This window comes from Lissotriton helveticus, chromosome 2_1 (assembly GCF_964261635.1).
Source record: "Lissotriton helveticus chromosome 2_1, aLisHel1.1, whole genome shotgun sequence".
Classification (NCBI taxonomy): domain Eukaryota; kingdom Metazoa; phylum Chordata; class Amphibia; order Caudata; family Salamandridae; genus Lissotriton; species Lissotriton helveticus.
This window is the reverse complement of record NC_136059.1, coordinates 806,642,810-806,659,987: the sequence shown is the minus strand read 5'-3', so window position 1 is coordinate 806,659,987 and position 17,178 is coordinate 806,642,810.

The following is a 17,178-nucleotide window of genomic DNA, read 5'->3' as shown; positions in this document are numbered from 1 at the left end:
CCAGTAAAATAGATGGTCCAACTGAGGCTTTGAATTCATCAAATGATGTGATTATTCTTGCTTTTATTCCTACTTAATGTCGATATTGTATGTTACCCTCCTTCCATCCTTTTTGTAAAGCACTCTGATATCCTTCGGGATCTTGTTTGCGCTATAAAAAACGTTATAAATAAATATACAATAGAATTCCCGTATATGTAACTAGTAGATTTATACAGCTCTGGTTTCACCTCAGGTACACGAGCCCTGGATTTATGCATATCAAAAAAAGCAGTTTAGTGTACTTTTGCACATTGAAACCTCCTGAGGCGGAAGCCGGGAGCGCGACCAGATGGTCTTTTTAAATTATCACTGAAACTGTTGTTTTTGCATTTGTACTCTGTATTTTAAAACTCACTTACCAGCTGATCCCGGTTCCCCGCGCAGTCGATTTAACACTGCTGCGGGAGGAGACCGATCAAACTTCACCCCCTGACGCCACTTGGCGAGCGCCGAGGCCACGCCCCCTTAACGAGGCCACGCACCCTTTTCATTGCGCATATATAGGCGCTGATTGCAAGCGCCGGTCCTGCACATTGAAACCTCATGAGGCGGAAGCCAGGAGCGCGACCAGATGGTCTTTTTAAATTATCACTGAAACTGTTGTTTTTGCACTTGTACTCTGTATTTTAAAACTCACTTACCAGCTGATCCCGGTTCCCCGCGCAGTCGATTTAACGCTGCTGCGGGAGGAGACCGATCAAACTTCACCCCCTGACGCCACTTGGTGAGTGCCGAGGCCACGCCCCCTTAACGAGGCCACGCCCCCTTTCCATCTACACTACAAATCATGTGTTTCCACCGAAAGCGCAGCGGGCGCGGCGAATGCGCGCCGAAGGCACGCCTAAGGCAAGCCCGTCTGCGCCCGTCCGCGCCTGGCCGGGCCCAGGGGCCACGTCCCCTGGTCGTTCTGGGGGAATAAGGCGTGTATACAGCTCAAACCGCTTACATCAGCTGCGCCCACCGGTCTCATCCAAATGTGGCCTTCCTAGACATCCCCTGGAGATCCCTCGCTGCTGCACGCGCAGCAAATCAGAGCTAATTACCACTACTACTGCCAGATCTGAGGTTAAGGACTACTCCATGCTTCTGCTTAATTGCAGGTCTCTAGTGAAACACTGCTTAGAAATGTCCTTGCTCTTAGATGAATATACACCGGATGTGGTCTTTCTGACCGAGACTTGGTTAAATCAAGATTCTCAGCCGGATTTGGCACAGGCCATTATTCCGGGATACCAGATAGCACGGGCTGATCAACCGCTGGGCAGAGGCGGAGGTCTTGCGATCATTTATAAGGAGAGTTATGTCTGCCGCGGCTTGACGGAGGAGATTGAAGACTGCGAAAGTTTCTCCTTTGCGATCGAGTTTACCCCTAATACCAGCTTTACTGGTATTCTTATCTATCGTCCCCCTGGAGCTATCGGACAATTTAACACCTCCCTTTTATCGGTGGCATCCCAATTGATTGTCTCTCCCTCTAATTTCACTGTACTGGGAGATTTTAATATCCATTTTGACAATCTGTTGGACCCCACGGCACTAGAGATGATGTCAAGTCGAGCTGCCATCCAACTTGAGCAATTAGTTCCCTCCTTCACGCATGAAAAAGGTCATCTTTTAGATCCGATCTTTAGTAATAGTGACCAACTTAAAGTGGGCACTATTAGTAGCCTTCCATGGTCGGATCATTTCCTGATAGCCTTCACCTGGACCACCAGTAAACCCCCTCCTTCCTTCTTTACACCTCGGAAAACCCGAAACTGGTCCAAAATTTCCATAGACAATTGGACGAAGGCTCTTAGCACCACTAGACCGATACTTTCCCATGACCCGACGGCAAACAATAATAAATACAATGAGTGGATCACTGCCTCTCTTGACCTGGTTCTCCCTTTACACCTATCTGGGTCAAAGAGGCAGAGTAAATCAGCACCGTGGTACACGGAAGATCTTAGGGACCAAAAGCGCTCCTGTAAGAGACAAGAGAGGAAATGGCATATGACTTACAATCCTTCTGATAAAGCCACCTACAGGGAAGCCATTAGGAACTATAAATTGGCAATAAAAACCTCACAAGCAGCCTACTATAATGATAAAATAACAACGGCCAAGTCTAAGCCGAAAGAAATATATCGCATAGTAAGCTCCCTGATAAAACCCCCCCTGCCCGCCGCAGATAATGGTAGTTCTCCTTCTAAATGCGACGAGTTGGTTGATATTTTTTTTCAGAACGTTAATAAAATCTATCTCTCCTTTCCTGATCCAGCCATTGATTTACCCCCACAATGCTCGGACTCGGCACTGGATACGGTAACTCCTTCTCACAATAAGCTGGAGTCCTTTCCATTGCTGAACTTGGAAACATTGGAGTCTCTGGCACAAAAAATAAAATCTGGCTCACCGTGTGACCCTGCTCCCCTGGGCTCGCTGGGGTTGGCTAGCAAAACCATTTTCCCTACTCTTCTGGAATTATTGAACTCTCCCATCTCGAGTGGGATGGTACCTGCAACATGGAAGCATGCAATGGTACGGGCCCTGTTAAAAAAACCTTCCCTCGACCCAGCTAATCCTAGCAACTACCGCCCGATCTCTCTGCTCCCATGGGCATCAAAGATCCTGGAGAAGTGCGTCAATACCATTCTGACGAAGTTCCTCGAGGAAAACCACCTCCTCGATGCTTCACAGACAGGCTTTCGCCCAAAACATGGGACAGAGAACCTCTATTGGCTGATACTGAGGAAGCGAGACGGATCTTGGATCGGGGGGATCAGTGGCAGTGATCCTCCTCGATCTGAGTGCCGCGTTTGACACGGTACATCATAAAATTCTGATGAACCGTCTCGCCGACTTAGGAGTGTCCGGAGATGCCCTGGTCTGGTTGGAGTCTCTTCTATCGGACAGAACCCTCCAGGTCTTTGACGGCACATCCGTGTCATCTAGTAGGCCTCTGGGGTGTGGAGTCCCGCAGGGGTCATCCTTGAGCCCCACGCTCTTCAACGCATATATGAGGCCGCTGGCTGGGATTGTTCGTCCGCATGGGATTAACATCATCTCCTATGCGGACGACACCCAGCTGGTGGTCTCCCTTGCGCAGAAGAGTGGCCTCCAACCACCGCCCAATCTAGCAGCATGCCTGGAGGAAGTAAGGAGTTGGATGATGAGCTCATGCCTGAAGCTCAACCACGATAAGACCGAGCTCATGCTCCTGGGCCCGGCAGCCCCCTCTACTATGGAGCTGTTTTGGCCCGCGAGCATGGGGGCGGCCCCTGCCCCCAGAGATAACATCAAAAGTCTGGGGGTATGGTGAGATAAGTCGTTGAGCCTCAGTACACAGGCCACCAAGGTGTCGGCCACATGCTTTGGTCTCCTTAGGGTGATTTAAAAAATTCTCCCCCTTCTTCCATTTGAGGCCAGACAAATAATGATACAGGGCCTTGTCCAATCCCGTCTGGATTTTAGCAATGCCCTCTATCTCGGGGCACCAGACTATACCTTGAAAAAACTCCAGCGCACTCAAAATTGTGCTGCCCGTGCGCTACTGAGAATCCCATGAAGAACTTCAATAAAAAATGGCCTAAGAACTCTACACTGGTTGCCTGTCATGGATATAGTGAAGTTCAAAGCTCTGTGCATTGCTCACCAGACCCTCTGGGAAACGGGCCCAGAAATCAACCGCTCCCTGATTTCCCCTTACCTGCCCAACAAGGTGCTTCGATCTTCGACTGCATCACTGGCCAAGATTCCTAGAATCTTTAGAGCCAGAGCAGGCGGACGTTCGTTCTCGTACAATGTGTCAAAATTGTGGAACACCCTCCCTTTGCAGTTGAGATGCAACTCCAACGTAACTATCTTCCGGAAATAGCTTAAAACTTTTTTATTTTAGCTACTACACACCTCCTGTTCCTCTGAAGGTACCTCTGTGTAGTTACAGCGCCTGGACATCTCAGGGCAACTGTAGCGCTTTATCAATTTTATTTTCATTTCATTTTCATTTCATTTCATTGTCTGCACTGTGGGTTCATAATTGAAGAAACTCACCTACGTAACCTTTTCTGATTGAGCCAGAATTAAATATGGGGAAACAACAAGAGAAGGGGCAGTTTATCTCCATCAACACCTGGAATAACGGCATGCACCATGGGGACTAAAATCTTTTTTAGCCACACTTGCCATTCTAGTAAAAGGAATGTTTGGGTAAAGAAGAGTTACCTTTATGCAGACCGTGGATCACTTCTGAGTGGTGATTGTTACGGTCTCTAAACAACTTTTCAATTAGACATAGTATAGCTGTGCACAAATGTGACCACAATGAAGAGATTAAATGTTTTCTACCCACATTTGAAGTCTAGTTAAAAGTATGTCAAGAAAAAGAGACAGACACCTGTACGAACACCGCTGATCACTCTCGAGTGGTGATCGGGATGACCCCTAATCTCTTTCCAATCAGATATAGTAAGCTGAAAAATACAGGGAATAAACTACATGTACCAACATTCTTAGACAAAAATCACATCAATTCTTGATCCGCCTGGCATATACGGGGAATAAACTACATGTACCAACATTCTTAGACAAAAATCACATCAATTCTCGATCCGCCGGGCATGGTCTCGTGCTCGTTCCACAATACGTGGAAACAATGCAGATTACTTCCCGGAGTGTTTCCCGGCTCATGGCGCAAGCCCAGAGATTTGTACCAAGTAGGTTCGAAAGCGGAGCAGGGCCCTTGACGACATGAGTACATGCAGACCTTATGGCAGTTACGGCATCTTAAGTTATGTGGGGATAGTAATTACTATTAGAAATATTCTGAGGCTTCTCCATGCTTTTTTGTCTTCTGACTCTGATACCATAAACAACAAAACATTACTATGGGCATTATTAAACACAATGGACAGTGTCTGACTACAGGGCTACCCCCTGAACTACAAAACCCTTGTGATGTGTTACCTCTCCCAAATCGGGGTAAGGGAGAGATGGTTATAAATCTAGTATTTGTGCATGATGGATGAATGTGTTTAATTTATGCATGACTAGTTGTAAGAGGCATGCTGTTTTTTCGAATTAAAAAGTACTTTTAATACACTGGTACTAAATAAGGACAGAATGCGATGTATATCGCCACTGCACGATATACCACACAAATTCATCACAACAGTGTGATATGGATACCATATAACAGAACCAGAGAACAGAAGGCAGTTAGGAGTCCTAAAGTTAGGACTCCTAACTTTAGGACACCTAAATGCCTTTTGTGAATACCGAAAGTCTTAAAGTTGGGATTTTTCTAAGTTTTGGAGTAGTAAAGTTAGGACTCCAAACTTTAGGTCTCCTAAATGCCTTCTGTGAATACCGAAAGTCTTGAAGATCGAATTTTTCTCAGTTTAGGAGTAGTATAGTTAGGACTCCTAACTTTAGGACTCCTAAATGCTGTCTGTGAATACCAAAAGCCTTAAAGTTAGGATTTTTCTCAGATTAGGAGTAGTAAAGTTAGGACTTCTAACTTTAGGTCTCCTAAATGACTTCTGTGAATACCGAAATTAGTAAGTGCCTTCTATGAATACCACTATGAGTAAGTGCCTTCTGTGTAAACCAAAATGGTAGTAAGTTTAGGATTTTGTCTGAAGTTAGTTCTGTGAATCGAGCCCTATATCAGTAAAAATATAATACCTACCTGTTTACAACACTGCATGGAAACTGCCTGAGTAAAAATATGACTTTTAGAGTAATTTCTGGGTCATTGTCAGAGTGCATGGGTAGTACCTGAGGAAATCTGTCAGTGCTTTCGTACTGCCTCAATCATTAATTAAGTGCAAAAATACATATGGTGGATTGCATAATTCTGTTGCTAATGTCTGATTGATTGATCTCTGTATAGCACAGACTCCATGATTGCATAAAGCATAACCCTGTTTATACATTTAACTACCTTGAAACTACTTTTATTCATGAATTGGATTCCTTGCTTTTGCATTTTGCTGTCAGAATAAAGATAAGTATGTTTTCTTAAAAGAGAACCACACTTTGGGCCCTATTATGATGGCGGACGGACCTGCGTCCGTCCGCCACCCCTGAGCAAGAGGGAACGTCTGCATGGGCAGCGGCGGTCCCTCCATGGCAATTAGGATGTGACCGCCACCCTGGCGGTCACATCCTGTATTTTTTCATTGCGGCGGGTGCTCCTTGAAGCAGCACCCGCCGCAATGTAAAAAATGAAAGCAGTGCATTTGCAGCACAAAGCGGCAGGCACCGCGCGGTGCCTGCCACTTCGTGCACGCAAAGGCAGGGGGGTACCATAGGTACCCCCCATGTGCACCCCCCTTCACCCAGGGGGCCCGCAACGGGCCCCCGAAGTGAATGTCCGTATGCTTTTCCACGGCGGAAAAGCTGCAGCGGAAAAGCATGTGATTCCCTCCATCCTAATATGGCTGGCGGTGTCTGATAGACACCGCCAGCCATGTTAGTGCTTTTCTGCCGCGGTCGGAAGGCGACTGCGGTGGAAAAGCTGCGGACGGAATTCAAGACCCACCAGCCATCCTAATTTGGCGGTGGGTCTTTGGAGGCTCCGCAGCGGTTTTCCCACATCCTCCGGGCCGGCGGTGGCTTCCGCCGTCCCGGAGGATGCGGGAAAACCATGATCATAATCGGCCCCTTTGTTCCATTCATATTCTTTAGTTTGTGCACAAGTTAAATTAAACAGAATTTCTAACTTTCCCCCCCTAATATAAACTTTTTTGAAACAAAATCCAGTAGCTGCTGTTAATCCCACGCTCAGTGTGCATTCCAAAAACAGTTATCTTATTCCAAATAACTGTAGGTGCTCTGACCTAAAAGCAGGCTTCCCGTACAGAGCAACTCTTTCACAACTTCTAACATGTTCCACCACTGTCTTTTGTCCTCCCCACATGCGATTGAAGATAGTTTGGTCTGTCCTTCCATTCCTACTTTGAAAACATATATTAATAGCGAACACCAACAGAAAACGCTACTGTTTCAACAACAAACGACTCTCACATAACCTTGTGCGACCTTCAAATAACAGGTGGCTAAACTAGCAAGTGACATTGCCCCAGTCTTCTATGGAAATCTCCAAGTACATTTTGCAAAGTTTATACACCAAATTTTTAATCAGTCTAAAACTCAAGGCCTACCACATTTTTCTAAACAGTCCCACTCCTGCCTTGTTATCTATTTTCAGACTATTTTTATACTAATAACGGATTTCATTCATTCTAATTTTCCAAGCGCATTTGGCGGGTCCCTTGTTGCTCCTTCCTTGTTTCCGGAGTAGTCCTTCTATAGCTCCTACTACGAAATGGCTGCCTATCCTCTGCTTCAACCCCATCCACGACAAATGCAGCTATACCGTGAACGAATGCTACAACTTTTTGAATGCTTGCCATTGGCGATATTTGGGATCAGATGTAGACTTTTCTATTATGTGTACTTTACCTGTGTTCAACCAGTCTTCTACTGTCTGCGGTGCCACTTTGAATGCGACCTCCAAGTCTGCTTCGCTACTACTTCACACGATCCCCTGGATTATGAACTATTGCTGCGTTCATTGCTGGCTCATGACCAAGACTGTTCCGTAGACACACGCTTGATTGATGCGTCTCATAATGCAATAAGGGGAAGAGGGAGTATATCGAATATCATACAAGTTGCCCTGTCACTTGTGACGTTGTGGTGGCGATAGGGACCACACCTTATTAACAAGGCAGCATTAAGCCACTTAACGTGGCTTAACGTTGCCTTGTAAATAAGGCTCCCTTTCACGCTGTGTTTAGCGTGAAAGGGGCGTGCAGTGTGTATTGTGGTGGGCATTCCACCACAACATCCATTGATTGTGATGCTGCCCCTTATTAATAAGGGCAGCGTTAATAGGAGGCAGCACCAAAAATAAGACCAGAAAAACCCTGGTCTTAATTTGGCGAAACGAGGAGAAATGCTTTATTTCTCCTCGTTTTTGCTTTTTCAATGTGTGCTGCCTTGTGCAGCACACATGCAAAAAGCAAAATGCCATAGTTTGTTTATGTACAGGATGGTGTCCCTTCCAGTACATAAACAAACCTTTTTTCAAAATGCTGTTTTGTAACTTACATCTGTGCTGCATGAAGCAGCATAGACGGAAATTACAAAGTAGCATTTTAAGTCTGTTTATGTGCAGGAAGGGACACCTTCCTGTACATAAACAAACCTCTGTGTTCACAGACACCCTTGCACTCTGGTGCAAGGGTGCTAATGTTGGTGCTAAGTTGTGACACTTAGAGCCATCGCAGGGGGAAAGGCAAGGCTGCACCATATCCTTGTTAATATGGTGCAGCCTCGCATTTCCGATGTGGCGGAGAGACAGGTTAAGCCAAGAAAGCTAACGCCTCTCTCCGCCAGTTCCTTCATAATATGCCCCTCTGTGCAGCTTTTTTATATAGCGCAGGAATCAATTATGACTTTCTGTCTGCCCGTCAGATGCCCCCAGCAGCCCAGTGATGGTCAACGCAGATGGGCCTTTGTTACCTTCATCTTACAAACCACGTGTGAAAACCCATTAGAGACCGGGGGGAAGGGGGGGGGGGGGCTCAAAGGACTTGTCAATCCCAGTCTCTAGATCTGCCGCCCGTGTGATATATGCAGGTACAGCACGAGCAGGAAGATTCACACTACCTTAACTTACATTCACGTGTGCTTCACAAGTGTGCACAAACCAATGCACGAAGTGTGCAAACGAAATTGAATTTTTTCATCTGACTGAAGTTAATAAAGCATGTCCTTGTTAAAGCCCTCTCTCTCCCCAAGTATTTCCCCACAAGCTTCAATCTGCAAAAGGCCATTTCTTGTACATTACACCGGCCAATTTTGGACCCCAATTCATCCCTATACCTTGGACACAAGACCATGTAACCCTTGCAACATCACAAAGGTGGAAAACAACTTTTTTTCAGAAATCCATAACTGATTGGGTGATGAAGAACATTGTGTAGTAAAAACTAGGGTGCATATTACTTTCGTGAAAAAGTATGTTTCTAATTGGTTAATAAAAAATGTTTGAAACATACACTACATAGGATAAGATCAGACGTATAGAGCGCAACCACACCTGCTACTTGCATTTGGAAGGCACGGTTCTGAACTTTAAAAAAAGGTCAACTCTGACCTGCACGTACTGTTGAATGTTCCAGAAACAGTTAGGATGAAGTATGGTAAACTTATGACCTGCATGTGGCGTTCAATATTGCAGAAACTGTTGGAATGAAATTTGGTGAACTTGTGACCTGCAGCCTTCCGTTAATATTAGCCGTCATTCCTTTTCAACAAAGCCAGCAGCTCAATGCAAGCTCTCTTTGCCCAAAAGCAAAACTGCTTCGCTTCATAAAAGCGAGAGCTAATTTCCTCCTCTCGCTTCCATCAAGCGAAGCAAAAGTTTGCACCATGGCTCATTGTTGGAACTGTCCCTCGGACATAACAACACTCAGGGCCATGCAAAACTCCTTAAGAAAAATTGGACAATGCGCCTCCATCCAATTTAAAGCCCGTGAACATGCTACTCCCCGAGGCTGGCAATACGCAACAGACACCTGCATTTTAATTCATGAATACCCAAAGAAGTAGTACTGCTCGGGACAGTGTGGGGAAGCTTCACCCCTCCACACCCTCAACACTTACATTTTATATATACCTCCAAAGACGTGCTGCTCCTCAAAGCGGATGGGGAGGGAAGGCGCGAACCCCCCACAATATCATTATATATGACAGAAGTAAAACCCGCATCATAACTATACATTGCTCCCAGGAACTAGACCACCCGGGGGCTTAATTAAATGAAGCACTCCACACCGCGCTCCGTTTTTCTTTTCCCTCAGTGTGGGGATGCTTCACCCCTCCACACCCTCCACACTTAAATTTTATGTATGCCTGCAATACAAGCTTCTCCTCGGAGCGGAGGGGAAGGGAAGACGCAAACCCCCCATATCATTATAGTTGCTCCAAGGAAGTGGCGGTCCCGTGACAGAAGTAAACCCTGCATCATAACTAAACATTGCTGATGGGAACTAGCCCACCCGGGGGCTTAATTAAACTAAGCACTCCACACCGCCTGTGTTTTTCTTTTTCCCGCCGTGATTTCCAGGCCCTACGGAAATCCTGCTGAAAACATATAAAAAAAATCTTTATGTTCCGACTCCCAGTGACACCCCCTGACCACCCTAGGAAGGTCATAGTCTTCCTACCCTCCCTTTTTCTACTTAATCGAGTAACAAAATGGCTGCCAAGGCTTTCTAGCTTGAAGTGTTGGCAGCCAATCCCAGGCAAGCTCGTGCTCGGAACGCATCAGCCAATCACATCTTACAATTCTCAAATATCGTTATCTCTAAATCTATAAATTTCTCAAAAACTACTGAACGGATTTACACCATTTGAAGAAATTCATGCTTTTTAGACCACAAGCTATCTTTCTGCCAAACTGGGTGTAATTCCGTTCAGCAGTTCGGGTTGTAGCCGGGTCTAAAGTTTCCAATGGAAATTAACATGGAGAAAACGTGCTTTAGGATCCCCCTTTGTTCTCAGCCCCCGTTCACCAATCACCCTCAAACTTTCAAGACAGGAGCTGAGATGAATGAACAAGTAGTTTTGAAAATGTTGTGAAGATTCGTCAAACGGCGCCAAAGTTAATGGCAAAACAACATGCTTTTTCTATGGAAACTAGGTTCTAACTATAACTACCTACTGGCGAAAGCCAGTAGGTAATATATATGTATATGTAGGAATTAGCATTTAAAAAACCTTAGAAATTCACTGAAAAAACCATAGGTTTCACACATGTTATAGTTAGCTGGACATTTCAGTCATACAAAACCTTTGAAATTTCCCCGTTATAGTTCAGCTAATTTTAACTCGCGCTCCCGCAATGCAATGCTGATGACGTCACATATTACATCACTCATGACATGGTCAGTGACATCACTCATGACATCACTGATGACATCTCAAATGGCATCACTGATGACATCTCTGATGACATCATCCAGTGAATATGTGTCTTTCTGAAAAATAAATATTTTTTATATATGTATATCTAAAGGTCGATGGAAGAATAAATGGGTAAATAAGTGTCTAAATGGATGTTTTTTTGTAAAATTGATTGTATAATTGACTTATTAAGTGTATCTTAGAGAATACATGTATTAACGAGTAATGTTTAAATATTTAAATATCTGTATCAGTGTCTCATTTTGTGTATAAGTGGCTGCATGGGTTGGTGAGTTGCTACATGAGTGTGTTTATGGGTTATTACTTTGTTTTTTGAGTATCAGTATGAGTGTCTATATAGTTCGGTGGGGGACATTACTTAGGGTATAGATGCATGAATGACTGACTCACTGTTTGTATGTGTTTTGAAGACAGCATGTGCGCAGGACTGTATGGGTGGATGAGTGTGTGTATGGGTGTGTTAGTGAGTGAATGACTGTCTCAATAGTATCTTTATGAGTAACTACATAGGTTATAAACTAGTATATGTGAGTATTGATGTATATAAGTGAGTATATGTGAGAGTGAGAGATTGGAAGAGTTCCTGTATAAATAAGTATGTGTTTCTATTAGTGATTGTATAAGAGAGTAAGTATGAGTACGTTTCTGTAGAAGTAAGTGTAGTGGTGTGTGTATACCTGTATATGCAAGTAAATGGATGTTTCATAGTTTATTTGCATGTGTGAGTATGTGTGTGAGTAACTATATAGATGAGTATCAGTGTGTAACAGGATGTATAGGTGTATGAGTACATATAATGTGTGAGTACATTTATGAGTGACTATATAGAACTGTTGGTGAATGAGTGGATGTGTATGTAGATGTTGGAATTACCTATTAGGTTGTTGTAACTGGTATTGGTATCTCCATTTAAAAAAATATATATATTAGTTTCTATTTTTAAATGTGTGCATGAAAGGTTATATTAGGGTGAGAGGAGATCTGCCACTCTTTCACAAGGATGATGTCATCAGTGATGTCATCAGGGATGTCATTTGAGATGTCATCAGTGATGTAATGAGTGATGTCACTGACCATGTCATGAGTGATGTAATATGTGACGACATCAGCAGTGCATTGCGGGCGCGCGAGTTATGGTTAGCTGAACTAACTATAACGGGGGAATTTCAATGGTTTTGTATAAGTGAAATGTCCAGCTAACTATAACATATGTGAAACCTATGGTTTTTCAGTGAATTTCTAAGGTTTTTTGAATGCTAATTCCTAACTATAACGTGCTTGAAACTTTGTTTTTTTCAGTGAATTTGAAATGTTTTGTAAATGATAATTTTAAAATGTATTAATTATTATATTTCTTTCTTTTTATAGTAATTTCCTACATTTTTATTATAAATACTTATATTTATTTTATTTTTAAAGTTACATTTCATATTATGTAAAATAATAACAAAAGTAAATTCAAATAGAATGCACTGCTAGTGAAACTGCCTGGGTGAATTTGTAAGTGTTTGTTAGGGGCAGATTTACAACCCCGTTGTGCCTCTTTTACACCGCCGTTGCATCACTTTTCTGTTGCAGTCGTGGTGCAAAAGATGCGCCATGGTGTGTGGTATTTAGAATATGACATATCTGGGAGGTGCGTCACATTGTAAATCTCTGTACCAGAAGGAGACATTCCTTCCGGCGCAGGAACACCTCCTAAAAGTGGCTGAGTGAAATCTACAAGATTTCACTTTGTCAATTTTGGGCTCATGCTGTGCCAAAACCCTGCACTAGCTTAAAGCAGGTGTAAGGATTGACACAGCATTCTGAGCATAGGGCCCCCAGAGCATTGCTGGAGATGCATTGCACTTGCAACATAACTCAAACAATGCACCACCTTTACAGCACAGATACATCACATATCTGTGCCGTTTTTGTCCCATGGTACACCGCATTGTAAATACGGCGCATCCATGGTGGTGGTGTCATGGTGCACAATAACTGGCATATTCCTGGGCATTTGCCAGTTATTGTATATGTGCCCATTAGTGTTTTAATGTAGTGAATGGATTACTACATACCGATGAATGAGTCACTACAAAACTAAAACAGCAGTGACAGAGTGTTTGGTGGAAGTGGAAGGATACAAACTGGGGAATTGAAGGTATAAAAGGCAAATTTGCAAGTACATAGAAGACTGCATGCATAGTCTATAGGGGTTTGAAGCAGTCTATGGCCTAAGGCCTATTTTAATGCATGAGTACTTAGATACTGAGTGGATGATTACAGTTCTGCAAGGAAAGAGCCTGATTGAATTTATAACAGCCTTATTTGAACCACAGTATATAGATAAGCACATACTGCTGAATGGCTCACTACAATATTGAAACAGTAGTGTGAGAGTGTTTGGTGAAAGTGTAAAGATACAGACTGGGGAATTGAAGGTATAAAAGACAAGTTTGCCGGTGCATAGAACACTGCATGCATAGTCTATAAGAGTTTAAAACAGTCCATGGCCTAAGGCCTACTTTGCTTCATGACTACTTAGATACTGACTTGATGATTACAGTTGTGCAAGGAGAGTGTCGAGCTGAATGTATAACTGCTTCACTTTTAAAACAGTGTATAGATAAACACATACTGCTGTATGGCTCACTACAATACTAAAATAGCAGTAGCAGAATGTTTGGAGGAAGTGTAAAGATACAGACTGGGCAATTGAAACTTTAAAAGCCAAATTTGCAGGTGCATACAAAAAGTCATTTATTATTTATTAATCTTCCCAATGCCCGAAGCGCCAGCACCCCTTTCCGAGGGTAGGTTTACGATTTACAAATGCTAAAAAAAATTACATTAAAAAGCATAATAATAACAAATATTAATCCTTTTTTTTCTTCTAATGATAACGATATTTTTTTTATATCTTCTATTTACATGTTTTTAATCATGAAAATGCAAAGAACACATTTTAGCGAGTAACACTTTTTAAACTCTCCAACGTATGTAGATAATAATACCTTATACGTGTTACGATCGAAATCGAAACCTTTACAGCTTCACAGTTTGTAACTTTTCCGAACACGTGCAGAACAAAAACAGTTAAAAGGTGAGCACGTGTAAACTGCAAAACATGTCATCTAAATAGGCGGACCCACATCTTCCTTCCGTAGACTACTAAACAACCAAAAACAATTATAAACCACACCTACTGTGCAATTAGTTTACTTTTCGCTAGTTATTTCTGAGTCGCCAATCTATGTTGCAGGTTCCGTTTTCTAAGATCGGATTCTTTTTCCGTCAACAAACATATTACGGAGTTGTACGTTGTTTCAATATGGCATAGGCATAGTACTTAGTTATAATTTGTGGCTATTTATCAATATTTAAACATTTATATGTAGAAAAAAATGTCATTGCGTGTTTTCCGCTTTTTCTCTGTAACGTCAGCAGCTTGTTTTTAGAAACAGATAGATTATAACAAAATTGCTCCTTTTCTGCCACCTTTCACCTTATATATAGTGAGTTTTTATATTATAATATTGACACTGTACTTAGCTTGAGAGGTGTTGGTGACCCGTCGACGCAAACCCTAAACATTTACAATCAACGGCACCATATTCCACTTATTATTGTGTTTTCCCCTTGAGATCACATACTGTTAATATGTATATTATAACATTAACAGTCTTGGTGATCTTAGTGGACTTCACGATCCATCGTCACAAAGAGTAATAATAAGTAAGCAACGATACCGGCTTGCGGTTTTCAGTCTATTTTCCACTTGTAATCATGTGCAGTGAGAATATATACATATTATTATTCTCACCGTCATGGTCTCAGAGGAGTTTATGACCCGTCACCACGAAGATCAAACTTATTCCCCTCCCGGAGAAAAGAAGTTCAGTAATGATTACTGCTCGAAAGTATTTCATCATGGATGTTCGGTTAAATACATAACTTTATTTTCCTTTTCTTTTTATTGTAAGAATGGTATCAGTCGTTATATTAGAATAGATTGTCCTATTGCTATAGAAGAGGAATGGGAGATTTTTCAGCGCCATCTGTAATATAACTTTAAAATATTAAAAAGTACTTGATCAGATATTTTTTTCAAGAACCATATTTTACAAAACAGCAGAACAAAAAAAATAGCTATCATGCATACTTTGTTACTTTAAATATTTAATAAACCCAACATTTCTGAATTGTTATTTTCTAATTTCTATTCTTATTTGCGGTTCCTATTCACCTTCTCCCTAAAGAATATGTAGGACCTGTACTTTATATTATAAGAGTACCATCCTATATATTCTTTAGTGAGTATGTGATTTATTAGCGGAACAGTCTGCAACCTCTAAGCACTACGACAGCACGTTCCTGAATTGTACAGAATACAAATTTGAAAAATAATAATGCATGCATTTCTATGTAATATGAAATCATTTGTATTTAAGTGTTTTTTACTTGTTCTCTTGATCTGAGATAATGTAGTGCGGGAGTGTTTGTTGTAGCACTTCTCTTCTACTTTATCTAAAAGTAACTGATGCCCTCTTACATTATCAAGAATGTGGGGCAACACTTTTACAAACTATAGCAGAAAAAAGGAGGGTATGGCCACGCTTAACTGATATTTTATGAAATTCCATTTTTAATTGTCACCCCTTTCATATATACAGCGACAGTTTCTGAAGAAAGTTTATTTGTATTTGCTTAATAAAAACTGTTTCAAACCTAGACTGATTTTTTTGCTGCGCAACCACACCTCCCCATCAGGAAAGTAAACACCACATTATAAGTAAATAGTACTCCTAAGAAGTATGTCACCTACAAACTTGATAATAAAAAAACAGTGCAAGACACTATCCTTTTTCCGCCGTGATTTATACACCACACAGCAATTATTTAAATGGGACTCGAAACATATAAAAAAAATTGTTTCCCTCATAATTCCTCTCAACCACCTTATGGGCACTGTACAGAGTTAATAGTGTCCCTAACCTGTCCTCTACTACTTTCTTTCACCATACTCCTTTAGAAAATGCATCACAATACCACTGACAGCAGTGAACCGTTCCCACCCAATAAAGAGCAAACTTGTGCTCGGAACACTTTAGCCAATAAAATGTCCATGTTGCTCCGCACAGGAGGAAGGAATGACTGCCAAAACTTATACTTGTAATACTTCACAGTCAATGAACATTAAGCTTCGTAGAGTCCTGCTTGGAGCTGTTACCCTAATACTCCCCGAACAGGAAGGAATTGCTTCCAAACATGTTCCACTGACTTCTTCTACGACTAACGGTTCCTATGAAAAAAATATATATAAACCTCCAGCACAGTAACTATTTCAATTAGCAACATATTGTGGTGAACTTCTAACTTCTGTACTCACGCAAGTGATCCATGAACTGTTACTATGGTAACAGGCAGAAAGGTACTGGCTGTACAAAAAACCCATTATATTTATACTGGATCCTCTACAAGACAGAAAGGAAAGCAAAATACCACATTTACAACCCCCTTGCACAGTTTTTTTTAATAAAAAGAGGCCCTGGGGGGAGGGGCCTGGGGGGGGAAGCGGTCCCCGGAACTATATAGTTAAAGACCCGGGGGTAGTGATCCCCGCGCAGGGGGGACCCTCTGGGCCCCCCATTATGAAAAAATAAATGCTTTCTGGATTTGGCCCCCCCGGAGGCTAATTAACAATAAAGAGGGCTTCGCGTTTTTTTTTCTTTTTCACCCAAAAATCGTACCCCGCATTTAAAAAAAAACCAATATGGCGCGAAAGATTAGAATTGTTCAAAAACATATATTTATGTATTTAATGTACATATTAAAGGAAGACATTATCTGGGATAATCATGAAAATAGTTTTTAAAACTTGAAATAAGCGTATATAACTTTTAAAAGCAATTACCAAAATAGCGGGCGTACGTCGTAAAAGCAAAGATGGTTTGAAGAGTTATACATTTTATAAAACAATACAGTACTGCACGTTAAAGGAATAAAGTCAGCACAATTATTGACTCCTCTCCCAACATTTAAAAGCCCCTGGGGGAGGTGGTAAATTAATCGAGACTGAATACGTTAGTACACCCTACTGTGCTTACGCTACCAGGAACACACAACAACAGTACAAGGCCCAGATTTCCATTGTAGTGATTTCTTAGT